Source organism: Microplitis mediator, chromosome 3 (genome assembly GCF_029852145.1).
Source record: "Microplitis mediator isolate UGA2020A chromosome 3, iyMicMedi2.1, whole genome shotgun sequence".
NCBI classification, from domain to species: Eukaryota; Metazoa; Arthropoda; class Insecta; order Hymenoptera; family Braconidae; genus Microplitis; species Microplitis mediator.
Genome location: NC_079971.1, coordinates 3302981 through 3318524, shown reverse-complemented (window position 1 = coordinate 3318524; position 15544 = coordinate 3302981). Strand labels below are relative to the sequence as shown.

Sequence of the window (15544 nt, the reverse complement as noted above, 5' to 3'; positions counted from 1 at the left end):
ACGTGCACCAGTAATCAGCAACGTCAATCCCCACCATCTATTGTCATTGGCACATATAGCTTTAAGCAATAGATAGTTAGATATACATACACACGTCATATATACAAATGAAGAGAGAGAAAGAGAGGAATATTCCAATTACACAGATTTATATCACTCGTTAATCAATTCGGGATTCACGATATTCCAATTATTTGCATCAAAGCACAAGGTATCCGCCCGCACCACCCAAAACTTTCAAGGCCGTCTTTCTGTAGCCAGCGGGAGACGTAACTTTGGGCATTGAATATTCTAGGGATGAAATATCTCGGCTAGTTTAGAGTTTCTAATCCATGGCTCGTTATCGATTGTTCAAACTTCTCACTCTCCTTGCCTTACTTTCAGGGGCCTCCTATATATCGACAGTAACTCGAGCTAACCGTCTTCCGAGCTTTGAAACATTCAATTTTTAGCATAAACTTTTTCATGAAAACCAGCTCAATTAGTGTACAAGTAAAATCTCATTAATATCCCGACAAAGGATCTTCTGAAACGCGTCCGAATTCACAAAAGATTTAAAAAAGTGAATAGGAAATGCAATCGAACGTATCTCTGAATTCCTTACGGATACATGTAGAACAACTTTGAATGCCGAGCTTTCGCTTTAGTTTCCCTCTTAGGCTAAAAGGGAGTTGGAAGCCTTGGGATGGGGATGACCCACATTGAGAGATAGGATCAGCGTTTCGTATTGTGCTGCCCACACAACATTGCTTTTAGATTTTATACCGGCTACTATCACAGTATACACACACACACACACACACTCATATGTTGTGCACAGACGCCTACACACTGAATGGATATAAATACGCGCGAATGAAGATAACAGAGACGCGTATTGTGGAGGATTAATTTATTTGGCCGAGAAAAACGCGCTCAGGTGATTTCCGTGCTCATATCTATATATATCTATATATATACATATATACATAGAAGAACAAAGGGAAATGATAAATGTTGAGGCGCATAGATGGAAGTTGATGTAGATGTTGTAGAAGCTCTACACCATTGATTCATATCTCGAGTGTTCTTGAATACAGGACATGAAATGGAGATTAAATTACTTCAGCTATTGTATTCTATTGTATTTAATACCCAGCCGAGTGACACAATAAGCACTGCAATAACAAATCGATTAACCACTTTGTATATTTTTATTTTCGTCATTACTGCAGTTTCATTTACCGTTTTATTTATTATTTATAAATAATTCATTAAACACAGAAAGAAAATTATGGGAAGTTTTGCTATGCATCATGGGAATGGTTCCCATAATGGTATGGGAATAGTACCTATACTACTATAGGAATGGTTCCCATATATTATGGGAACAATCCCCATAATAGTATGAGAATAGTTCCCATACCATTTTGGGAATGGTTCCCATAATGATATGAGAACCATTTCCATATCATTATGGGAACCATTCCCATAATGGTATGGGAATCATTTCCATACTATTATGGGAATGGTTCCCATATTGGTATAGGAACTATTCCTATAATATTATGGGAACTATTCCCATAATAGTATGAGAATAGTTCCCATACCATTATGGGAATGGTTCCTATAATGATATGAGAACCATTCCCATATCATTATGGGAACCATTCCCATAATGGTATGGGAATCATTTCCATACTATTATGGGAATGGTTCCCATATTGGTATAGGAACTATTCCTATAATCTTATGGGAACTATTCCCATAATAGTATGAGAATAGTTCCCATACCATTATGGGAATGGTTCCCATAATGATATGAGACCCATTTCCATATCATTATGGGAACCATTCCCATAATGGTATGGGAATCATTTCCATACTATTATGGGAATGGTTCCCATATTGGTATAGGAACTATTCCTATAATATTATGGGAACTATTCCCATAATGGTATGGGAATCATCCCTATAATATCATAAAATTTTTTTTTTGCACAATAGTGTAGAAATTTCCCAAAATTTGAATTTTCTTGAATGTTTTGTGCTGACAAAAAATTCTTGTTAAAAATTTTAATGTTTTTTTGCCAAATACGATTTTTTTTTTAATGTTTGAATTTTTGTTTTTATGTTTAATAATATTTCTGTGTATTGTAGAAGTGATTACCACACTTCTTTAAATTAATTTTTTCATGATAATATGGGAACCATTCCCATAATATTATAGGAATGGTTCCTATAATAGTATGGGAACTATTCCCATAATATTATGGGAATGATTCCCATAATGGTATACGAACCATTCCAATTTCATTATGGGAATCATTCCCATAATATTATGGGAATAGTTCCCATACTATTGTAGGAACCATTCCCATAAATTATAGGAACCCTTCCTATATTTATAGGAACCATTCCTATAATTATAGGAACCACTCCCATAATTTATGGTCGTAATTCCTATGATGGTATAGGAAAAAATTTCACAAAATTATGGGAACCGCTGCCATAATTTTCTTTCCGTGAACGGTATTTTATCTCGCGGATTTATCACCAGGGGAAGAAAGGACCAGAGCTTAATTATTATACGCTTTCATCTCGCGAACGTCACGAAAGGTAAAGGTATGAAAAACCGCGCGGAGAAATGAAAAGGATTTAAAATATGAGGGATCAAGAAAACTAGTCAGCTGAATGGTAGACCTGTCTCTAGTAGCTGGAGACTGACTGAGGCTTCTAGTCGGTAGATTACAGTAGTGGTACTTGAAGCCGACCGAGCTACGAAATTAAGAAATTAAGAATTAATGTGACCCGGAAGCTGATGATTTTCTTCTACAGTTTGTTTGATCTCGGGAGGAATAAAAGGGTTGAGAGCTAGACTTTACTCGGTTTTAAATGTAGTCAAGTATTTTATTTTATGAGGATAAGGGTATTAAGGAGAAGACCAAGAAGGAAAAAGAGTCCGCAGTTGAAGAAAATATTTTATGTAGTTTATATTAATTAACTCTTTTACATTCGATAATATCTATATATATATATAAGACGTACTTACATATATATTAAAGCGTCTGACGTCAGTGAAATAGGATAAATTTAAAAGTCTTCTGACAGCCATTTAAAACAATGTCGTCGCAAATACATGCCATTTGTAACCTTGTACTGGCGCTTTTGTTTCCGCTGGCTCTTTATTTTTCCCTTGTAAGTATAGTTATATTTCTTTTGAGTCGTAATGCCTTTCATCTACTTGTACACACGGTTTTTGCGACGTTGCCACTAGGAGAAATAAAAAAAAAAAATAATCCTCATAGAGAAATAATGAGAAAATAGTTTGACGAAAGAATTCGAGCTAAGAGATAATTTTAGCCGAGTGGTTCTGAATGTGGTGTTGAATCTGGGATTGATTATTGATACTCGCTCTGATATAAAAAACGTACTGTGTAAATGTCGAATAAATGGTTGGTAGAGAGCGACGCTGATGGTGTAGTTATGGCGGTGATGAACGCTCCCAGGGTTCGTAAATCGAAATGATCATTGGTACGGTGGGGAAGGATGAAAGCTGGGTAGATATAGTGAGGGTGGGAGATGTCAAGTTAGAGGGTGAGATAGTCCACCCTTGATGCCAGCGGTTATATCCAGGGTGTGCTGGTACAATGTTATTTATGGGTGCTCTTTATTCCACACAAAGTCGACTTGAATTCCCGGCGATTTATTAATTTATCCCTGCTACTAGTACTGCTACTCCCTCGTTTGCTTAATCCTTAACCGATCCTTGTTACTGCATACGACTTATATACTTAACAGTCGCTTGATATCAATATTAATTTTGATGGCTATTTTTAATAATAAAATATAGCGGGATTGCACACCAAATACTTGATTATGACTAAAAGTATTATTTATACTTCGACGTATGCGAAATTAGGTTTTTTTCTCTGTAATAATCGAATCTAACTTTCAAAATGCGTTCAAGGAATAAAATTGCACACCAAATATTTGTATTGCAATGAAAAGCATCGATTATCCTTCGGGGTGTGCAAAATTAAGTTTTTTTTATCTAAAAGTTATACAAATATGACTTTGATAATCCGTTTTGAAAATAAAATTGCACACCAAGTATTCGTTTTATGATAAAAAGTACCAATTATACTTCGAGGTGTGCGAAATTATTTTTTGGTCTTCTGTGATCTATATAAATATGACTTTCAAAAATCATTCAAGAAATAAAATTCAACAGAATTGCACACCAAATATTTGTATTGCGATAAAAAGTATCAATTATCCTTCGAGGTGTGCAAAATTAAGTTTGTAGTATTTAAAAGTTGTATAAATATGACTTATAATCTATTTTAAAGATAAAATTGCACACCAAGTATTCGTTTTACAATAGACAGTATCAATTATACTTCGAGGTGTGAAAAATTAATTTTTGTTTATTTATGATTCGTATAAATATGGCTTTCGAGGAATAAAATTGCACACCAAATGTTTGTATTGCAATGAAAAGCATCTATTATACTTCGGGGTGTGCAAAATTAAGTTTGTTGTATTTAAAAGTTGTATAAATATGACTTATAATTTATTTTAAAGATAAAATTGCACACCAAGTATTCGTTTTACAATAGACAGTATCAATTATACTTCGAGGTGTGAAAAATTAATTTTTGTTTATCTATGATTCGTATGAATATGCCTTTCAAAATGCGTTCGCGATTGAAAGTGCACACCAAATATTTGTATTGCAATCAAAAGGATCTATTATACGTCGGGGTGTGCAAAAATCAGTTCGTTTTATCTAAAAGTTATATAAATATGACTCATAATCCATTTTAAAAGTAAAATTGCACACCAAGCATTCATATTACAATAAAAAGTACCAATTATACTTCAAGGTGTGCAAAATAAATTTCGTGTATCTATGATTTATATAAATATGACTTTCAAAAATCATTCAAGGTATCAAATTTCATAAAATTGCACACCAAATATTTATATTACAATAAAAAGTACCAATTATACTTCGAGGTGTGAAAAATTAATTTTTTTTTACCTATGATTCGTATGAATATGCCTTTCAAAATTATACCTCGGGGTGTGCAAAATAATTTTCGTTATATATATTATTCATAAAAATATGACTAATTATTTATTTTTACTAAAAAAATGAGAAAAAATTTACGAAATGCTTGAAATGAACCGAAAATAAATCGTGCTCTAAGGTGTGCAAAAAATATTCATGTAAATATTAATTAAAGTCCGCCAGTTAATTTAAAATCTTTTCATAAATCTGTTATTTTACAAGTCGACACACGTAGTGGCTTTTGTCTTGTGGCAAGCGTCATTAGTGTCCCTCGTAATGAGGACACTAATCACCAACAGAACGAAGTAAACCTGACGTTAAAAAAAAATCAGCGGCGGAAAAAAAATACTCGATTTGTTTTTAAAATTTACAATAACGTCATAAATAAAACTAATGTTGATACAGATAAAAAAATAATAAAAAGTGGTACCGTACGTGGCTGAGTGTGGCAGTGAGTCGACAAAGGGATTGATAAAAAAAATTTTAAAAATCTAGTGGATAATATGGCAAGAGATGACGCCGCAAAAAATTTTAAATCCAACATTGGATCCATGAATGTTTATCCGGCAAATATTTGCCGCTCAAACGCACTCGAGAGTATGTGGATATCTATATATACATCTATATATATGTGGGTGTGTAAAGCGAACATTTTAAGCCCATATAACACTATTATTATTTTTATCCGTTTAACCATGCTAAATTTCTGTCTTTCAATTTGTCTCATATATTTTAAAAAGCCCTCTATCTATATTATTTTCCACATAATAACAATAATAACAGTCATAATATCTATTTATACATACATACATAAACGTATTAGGTCGGTATTGCAAATCGATAAATTAATTCAAAGCTAATTTTCCATTCATACTTCCGCTGAATGATTTTAATCCTATTAAAGTTTCACGATCTGCAATACTAACAGACTTTTCAACCTATATATTGCTATATATTATTTTAAAAATCCTCTATTTAATATTTTAATTTACATAAATATTTAACGGTAAATACAGCAGCCATTTCATCAGCCTGCCCCTTTATTTTATTTTATTTCATTATATAATATTTTACTTTTGCGAATTTATTGCCGGATAAATTAATAAAGTGAAACCGGTGATGGTAAAAAGGACTCGCATTAGGTGGGGGGGGGGTTTAAAAAAGGCCTGCATTTAATAATCTAGTCTGCAGTTTAACTCATAACTCTGGTGGGTTAACTTTGATTGCAGCTCAGGACCCTCGGGGATATAGTTTTCTCGGTTAAAGTGAATGTCGAGTTTAGTAGTCGTAGAATGGGCAGATATAAGGGTCGGTTGATGATCTTAAGCGTAAGAACTACCACTGCGACTACAACTATACAGACTTAAACCAAGACTAAGACAACCCGAGACTAAGACCGCGACCGAGACTAAAACAGACTAAGACTAAGACTGAGACTAAGACTAAGACCACTAGGAAGAGAGTAATAGTCCAGGTTAATGGCGTACTGAGCGATTTCAAGTGCTACGGCTCTCTTTTATCCCTTTTTATAATTACTGGCACTTAAAATATTTTAAATACTGACTTAATATTTTATAAGATTATTAACTCACGTGATAATTAAAATTTTTTATTTTACTTATTTAATTACTCTGTAATAAGAGCGGTTTTAAAAATCGATGCAATTTAACCCCGCGTGGTGTTTAAATGGAATAACACCGGTGTAGGTGGTGTTAAAATACTGGTGTAGAGAAAAATACCCACGGTAAAAAATTTTGAGTTTGCGGTGTGGTGTTAATGTGCGGTGTTAAATTTTCGACACTGCCGGTGTAAAAGTAACAAGGCGCACGGTGTTCAATTTTGGACCGTTTAAATTGGAACGTTCACACCACCAATGGTGCAAATGTATAAGTTCTCCAGCCATAAGTACTCCAGCTAATAACACCAAACGGTGTGAACGAAAATACTCATACCGTGTTAAAATTACACCGCTTGATATTTCACACCGTCAATTTACACCGAGCAGACTGTTTAGAGTCCTTGGGGACCATTTTTACACCAAAATTTTTTTACAGTGCTTATTTATACACTGTAAAAAGGGCGGTGTTAAAAATGGACTCATTTTAACTCCGCCCAGTGTTAAAATGGAATTACACCGGTGTAGGTGGTGTTAAAATACCGGTGTAGAGAAAAATACCCACGGTAAAAAATTTTGAGTTTGCGGTGTGGTGTGAATGTGCGGTGTTAAAATTGTCGACACCGCGGGTGTAAAAGTAACAAGGCGCACGGTGTTCAATTTTGGACCGTTTAAATTGGAACGTTCACACCACCAATGGTGCAAATGCATAAGTTCTCCCGGCGGAAAATTTTAACACTTACACCGCCTGGGTATACCCTATTTTTTTCTACAGCGTATTCATTAATTAGTATGATTAAAATTTTATAAATTTTATTGAGCTTACATAATTTTGGGTGAGATATAAAAGGCAGGGGTTGGAAAGGGACTACTCTGCATAGATGGCCACTCCAAATGGGCTCTAGATTCCGCCCATGTTAAATTTGTTTATGCAAATAATGCGCTGTGGCAATAAGTGGCTGAGGGTTATATATATGTTGCTCTACGCTATTCCCTTCATATCCTATTCCCTTATTCCCTGGCTAGCCTGATACGATTCTACATTCTGTCAGGCTTTTTAAAGACCTACGAAACTTATTTTGAATAAATAACAATAATGATAATAATAAAATAAATTTAAGTTATTATTTTTGTTTAAGAGAGTCCAAGAAGCTTGAAAAAAACATTTAGCAAAAAAGTTTTAAGCGATAAAGCTAAAAAGTTTAAAAAAATTTTTCATCTGATCATCTTGAGGTTTTAATAAATCCCGAGGATGATTAAGTGTGCTTGAACAAAAAGTTTTATGATTTTCTTGGACACGGGGGTTCGGGTCTCTGGCTGGGTTGCTTTTCTGTGTGGGTAAAGGGAAGCGTGGAGGTCGAGACCCCAGGGGAATATTTCACCGTAGGAAATGTCGTCTAGATTACGAGTTTATCTAAATGGGCGCTAGAAAACCGAGTTTCGCAACCAAGAGTAGTGTTATATGTAGTTTATGGACAATGACACGAGGTACGAGAAAAGGAATAACGTAAAAGGAGTTTAGAATTGTGTTAACGCAAACGCAACTTGCTATTTATCATTCAGCAAGACTACACTGTAAAAAATCACTGGGGTAAGTCCAAGCGGTGTAGGTGTTAACATTGGCGGTGTTAAATTTCAACACCGAAAGCGATGTGAAAATAACGCCGCCGCCGGTGTAAATATTCTGTACCGGGGTTAAAAAAAATTATACGGTGTTAAAATAACACCACTGCCGGTGTAAATATTCTAGACCGGTGTTAAAATAACACCGCTGCCGGTGTAAATATTCTAGACCGGTGTTAAAATAACACCGCTGCCGGTGTAAATATTCTAGACTGGTCTTAAAATAACGCCGCCGCCGATGTAGACATTCTGTACCGGGGTTAAAAAAAATTCTCCAGTGTTAAAATAACACCACTGCCGGTGTAAATATTCTAGATCGGTGTTAAAATAACGCCGCCGTTTTTACACCGGTCACCCTGATTTAACACCGGTGTAATTTTCTTTTAACACCGGGCGGAGTTAAAATAAGTCCATTTTTAACACCGCTCTTTTTACAATGTATTTTACATCACGATTGTGAAAAAGTATTTTACTAAATTAATATTTTTTTGATTTAACTGAATGAGCTTCAGTATTGTGAGGCTTTACGGTAGCGTCGATTGCGTGACGATCCTCAGAAGGGTGCGTTTAACCTCGTGTCCCCTCACCGGGAAATCAGCGCGGCGTTTGGTGTGGGGGGTAGCTCTCGTTTTCTAACTCCCAGGAGGAAATAGCGCTCGGAATGTCCCGTGGTTCGAGGAGAAGCAACTACAACTACAGAGTACTACAACTAGTAGTACTGCTGTCACGAATGAGGTTAAAATCCAATAGTCTGCCCCAACGAAGCCCCAAGGGTTGATTTTACACAAGGGTTGTCACCCTTGGAGTTACGACCGGATGGCTAAATTTTGAATCTCTCGCGTCAATTTCTATTCGTAACAACCCATCCACATTGACAATAACACATTCATTTGTATAAACACACACATGCACACATCCACACACAGTCATTTAGATTTTTTTTTTCGTATTTTCCAGAAGATAAATATCAGTGAATATAAACAATGGGAAAAAAATGTTTTAAAATTGAGTTGATACAAATAAAAAAAAAAAAAAAAACAATTGATTATCACACGGGATCAGTGTTTATCCATGGACATATAGACGGGCAGCAAGCAAAAGTATTTTATACGCGATTTCCAGCGGCCATTTCTTCTCTGTTTATCCACGGTTCATGGTCCCGTGATTTTTCCGCAGCGTCGCTTTGTCGCGGCACATCCGGCCGCTTCCGGTGCGCCCGGGACCGGAAGCAAGATGGCCGACGTGTCGGCGACGGGGGGATGAAAATAAAAAGAGAAAGAGCGAGAGAGTTAACTTGGTAGTGGAGCAGGCGACTATGGCGCCGCGATGAAATATTAGCGGAAAGGCGAAAACGTACGCGCGGACGCACCAACTTTCATACTCCCTTTTATTTTCAACGGCTTCTCTCACTTTTTCCTCTTTCACTTTTACATTCTCTTTCACTTTTTCCTGCCCTCGGGAAATTCACGCGGAATCTTTCGGCCGACCAAATTCACACTCACATCGACTTACTTTTGCTTCCGGACTCACACTGGACATCCCACTTGTCGCTCTTTTTATTTCGACTTTTTTTACTCGCGATACATTAAATTATCTCTGCTGACCTTTTCACTGGAACGTCTCTTTTTAATATATCGCTGGTATGAGTTCAAATTAAAACCGAGTCCCGTATGAAAAAACAATATATGGTTAAAGTATATAAAATCATATATGTTTGCAACAAAAAAATATATGATATTATATTGTATATTATAAAAAATCATATAGAGATTTTGCCGATTTAATATAAAATTATATACAGTAGTAAATATATGTATTCCATATATGTAACTTATATGTTTTTTATATTAAGCTATATATACATTTACATTTACCTTATAATATATTGTATTGATACATTTCCGTTAATATTTAAAAAATATAAAATTTTTATATGAAATTAAATATATGGTAGCATATAATTTATATTATATATGGCACCATATATTTTCTTTGTTATATTTAAGCATATATTTTATTCGGTGTATGAATATGTATATGTATATATATTTGCATCAAATTAACTAATTTTGAAAATTTTAACTGCAATTTAAAGAGTATATTGAAATGTAGATCTAACCTGTATGAAAAAACAATATATGATTAAAATATATAAAATCATGTATGTTCGCAACAAAACAATATATGATATATTAAATTGTATATTATAAAAAATCATATAGAGATTTTGGCCGATTTAATATAAAATTATATACAGTAGTAAATATCTGTATTCCATATATGTAACTTATATGTTTTTTATATTAAGCTATATGTACATTTACATTTACCTTATAATATATTGTATTGATATATTTCCATTTATATTTAAAAAATATAAAATTTTTATATGAAATGAAATATATGGTAGCATATAATTTATATTATATATTTTCACCATATATTTTCTTTGTTATATTTAAGCATATATATTATTCGGTGTATGTATATGTATATGGGTATATATATTCGCATCAAATTAACTAATTTTGAAAATTTTAACTGCAATTTAAAGAGTATATTAAAATTATATCTAATTTAATTGGAGTTGGTCATACGAATAAGAAATTTTTTTTTTCCATACACAATATAAATATATGTTTTTAAATATGATCAGAATATATTTATCGTATATGATAGAAATATATATTTTTATGTATGATAAAAATGTAGTTTTCGTATATGACAAGAATATATATTTTCATATATGATAAAAATATATTTTTTGTATATGATTGACATATATATTTTATATATGCTAAATATATACGGACTCGTATATGATGAATATTATATTTTTTAATCTAAAAAAAAATATATTAGAAAATATAGTTAAATTAGCCACATATATTTTCTGATATTTATCATATATTTTTACATATATTTTGTCCATATATGTTATTTTCATCCCTGATTAAACAACTGAATTCGACCGAATTAAAAATTTTAATTCTGTTATATTCTGTCAGATTCCGCAAAACAGAATTCAATTGAATTGAAAATTTGAATTTGAATTAAACAGAATAAAACCGATTTAAAAATTCCAAATTCGTTTTAATTCAGTTTAATTCGGATTCAGAACCAGAAATTGGATAATTATTTTCGAATTAATCAGAATTAAACCGAATAGAATTATTTAAATTCGTTTTAATTTGTACAAATTCTGGTTTTCCTGCCGAATTAGACAGAATTAATTTTTAGTTAGGTACCGAATTAACAGAATTTATCTAAATCAAATAGAATTAAAAAATTAATTCTGTTTAATTCGATCGATTTCAGTTGTTTAATCAGGGATGCGGAAGTTGTAAGTTTGCATGAATAGTTATAAATATATTTATACCCATAAAATAGTTTGACAATTCCATGATGGATGAAGTATTTTAACATTTAATATCCCAAGAAAGACTAAGCTTGAGGTGGAAGATTAAAAGGTCGTAGTTAAAACTAGGGCATACAAGTGAATGCCGAGAATAAAACTGTCAGACGTGTATCATGGTCTGACGTGAATGAATCCATGAATATTTTATTACCACTAGTTTGCGCAATTAGAAAAGCTTTTCCGTATATTCAGTCTTCATTATTATTTTTATAATGGCTATAGTTGTAGCTATAGGTATTATTAAATTTTCAAAACTCGTAACTATTCATGAACTAGTAAATTTAATTAACTAACTGTTTAGCATTAAATCTACTGGACGATTTAAAAATGAAATTCGAATAAGAACGGGATCCAGGGACGTTGGCTCGAAGACGAAAAGCAACCATCAAACCACACCCTTTAGCTCTTCTCAATACTGAGGCATATCCCGGTCCCTTATAGCAACCGACTGCTGATTCAATATTCGTTTTTCTGCAGCATAACTTCCATTTGCATGGCCTCCATCTCTACCAGCCCCCACCTCTTGCAGTACTTTATTTTTTTATTTTTTACCCGTACTTTTTTCCTCTCTCTCGCTCGTTCCCAGATCCAGCCAGCGGGATACCGGTCCCCGGCTCACTCGTGCTTGACGACGACGGCTTTCTGAGCCCCCTTACCGTTCGACATGTGTTGCATAATATCGAAATATCTACGGTACTCGCAGCAGAAAACGCGAGATATTAAATCGAATGTACGTGAGTAGACCAGTTGACTTTATTCCGGCAGAAAACACCGGGGAGAAATAGAGCTGGGAATCTAAGCTGCCTTTAAATTTATCCCGCGTCCATATTTACATGACATTTACTTAATTTTACAATGTAAACTAGCCATTTTTATTCTGCGACCCTAGACGGAATTATTTATACTGGAAAAGCTAAATTTTCTTTACTGCGATTGTATTTTTTATTCCGAGAGGAGATAACGGGTGTAAATTGATGCAGTTTTTTTTGTCCGACTTTTTTTTTTTTTTTTTTACTGCAGGGAGGCACTCTGACGAGACACTCGTGTGTGTCACGCCGTGGCCCAGAGGGCTGAAGGGAAAAGTCGAGAGCGAGCGGGACACCGATCGATTGAATCACTTAGAGAGGAGCCACCCCTCGGCCAATCTTTGATATTGCTTGAGTATATGTCATTGTCCGTTTTCTTTATTTTTTTCCTCCTTCTCTCATTCTCCATCTCCTAGTCTCCCTTTATTCCGACGTTTTTTCAATGAGATTGCTGGGATTTTATAGAAATATTTACTTGAAGATCCTAAGTATCATCTTCAATCTAACTCTATTTCTCAAGTGAAATTTTATTTCCGTAAATAGAAAAAAAATTGACATTTTCTTTGAACGAAATTTCGATAAATTTATTTCATTTTATTGAACACCCAATAAAAGGTTTAATGACGGCGTCACAATTCTTAAACCTGCAATGAAAATTTTAAACTTAAGAGTGAAGAGACCGAAAATAAAAGTTTAAGATTGAAGATCAACTGCAAAGTCATCAGCATCCTACTCGGAATTAAAGTGTCCCAAAGTTTCTCGTCACCCTAGCGCTTGTCTTCAACAACAATTCCCTCGACTAACCCACAAATTATTTCCATCAATCGTCGCGGGTGGTACCGACGCCCCAGTATTTGAATCTCGACTACTCATTCCATTCAGTTTACTCGCGACTAGTAGAAATATATACATATATATATGTATATGTATATATCAGCTGCGCAGTTAATTCGAAAACTTTGGACGAGCCGCCCGTCCACCCGGTTGGGTGACTCGAACAAGTCCAATTTGCGATTTTGCAATTCCAATGGCCGCAACGCGACCCTTAGCTAAATATGCAGATCCAAGTCAGCTCTCTTTCTCTCATACTTGGTTGTATATTCTACCGCAAGCTTAACTGACATCCTCTTATCCTCATCCTCTTCTTACGAGCTGTTCTTCACTCACTAACAGTCTCCTCTTTCTACAGTTCCTAAAACCCACCACTCTGTTTCAACAACGACCGTGCTCGAATTCTGCTTACGTTCACTCACGAAACACCATTTTCGCGACCCCCTAATGCACAACCGTGACATCGCCGGAAGCACATTATGGGCTTGAAATCCACCCCACACTTCACTCTAAAACTACGACTATTCTACCTTTTATTCACCAGACTGTGTCCGGACTCATGTCCAATTGAAAACTCAAATGGAGAATGAAAAGGGAGAGACAAGGCGCCTCAGTCCAATTTCTGTGTACGTCGAACAAAGGTAATTACCATGCGTACTGTTGGCGCAAAGAGATGATAACATTTTCATGTTGCTTCTCTTCCATTCGCTTCCTTTCTCGTATACATACACATCTATAGACAGCGCACCCTACACTCCTTGACCCATTTACAACGCTCAATTATTTGCATGCCACTTACTCTATCTCCAAGCAGCATGACAATTCCATGGAAATCCACCCTAAACTTTAAATCCATTGTTTTTACTACTCTTAAGTATTTTTTAATCACTCATCCAAGAGCCCATCCACTTTTAATGGAGATAGAGAAATAGTTGGTCGCATTGCCAGCCCGAAAAAACCCAGGCCGGCTTAAGCCCAGTTTCCATGTAGCGACAGAACTTAAATTTTTTACACCCAAGTGATTAAACAAACTCAATTACTCGTTGATTATCAATTAGTCGAGATTAAAATACAAGATCCGAAAGCTTCTGTGAGGATAATGCCATGAAAACACGACCAAATGTTGAGTCTCGTTAGAGACCATTTATAGTGCACGGCACAGCCATCGTTCGTACGTGACCGATATAACCACCGAGTAACTGCACTACTCAGTTCTTATACGTGTACAATTCTGGGTTCCTACAAAGAGAAATATAAACAATTAAAACGTAACTCGGTATCTCTAGCGAATTCTTTGGCTCTAATCTGTAACTACAGTAACCACGCTAATCAAAGTGCGTACCAAGCATTCGTTAATCTCGAATTGGGTTATGTTGGTTTCTGCACAGAATGCTTATTGAACCTTCACAACGGATCAATAGTTGTTCGAATGCTCTGATTTACCTTCAAGAGAAATAAAATAAACCAGCAGAACTCACACTGTAAAAAGGGCGGTGTTAAAAATGGACTCATTTTAACTCCGTCCGGTGTACACGGAAAGAAAATTATGGGAAGTTTTGCTATGCATTATGGGAATAGTTTCCATAATGGTATAGGAACTGTACCCATACTATTATAGGGGTGCTTCCCATATATTATGGGATCCATCCCCATAATAGTATGGGTAAAATTCCTATAACATTATGGAAACCATTCCCATAATGGTATAGGAGTAGTTCCTATACCAATATGGGAACCATTCCAATAATATTATGGGAACTATTCCCATATCATTATTGGAACCATTCCCATAATGGTATGGGAACTATTCCTATAATGTTATGGAGACCATTCCCATAATTTCATAAAAATTTTTCTTTGCAAGATAGTGTAGAAATTTCCATCATGATATGGAGAGATTCAAATAAAGTGTCTTCGACGCTACATTTATTAAAAAAAAAAGTTTTTGTCAAATGCAAATTTTTTTTTTCAATGGTTGAATTTTTGTTTTTATATTTAATAATATTTCTGTGTATTATAAAAGTGATTTCCACACTTTTGTTTAAATTAATTTTTTTATGATAGTATGGGAACCATTCCTATAATGGTATGGGAAATATTCCCATAATATTATGGGAATGATTCCCATAATGGTATAGGAACTATTCCTATACTATTATGGGAACCATTCCATAATATTATGGGAATAGTTCCCA

General features: G+C 34.5%; 1 protein-coding gene across 6 annotated transcripts in view; it reads left to right on the top strand.

The window, feature by feature from the left end:
* The window catches only part of LOC130665690 (RNA-binding protein Musashi homolog Rbp6), a 531909-nt gene that overhangs the window by 349447 nt on the left and 166918 nt on the right, over positions 1-15544 (top strand). The window lies entirely within an intron of this gene.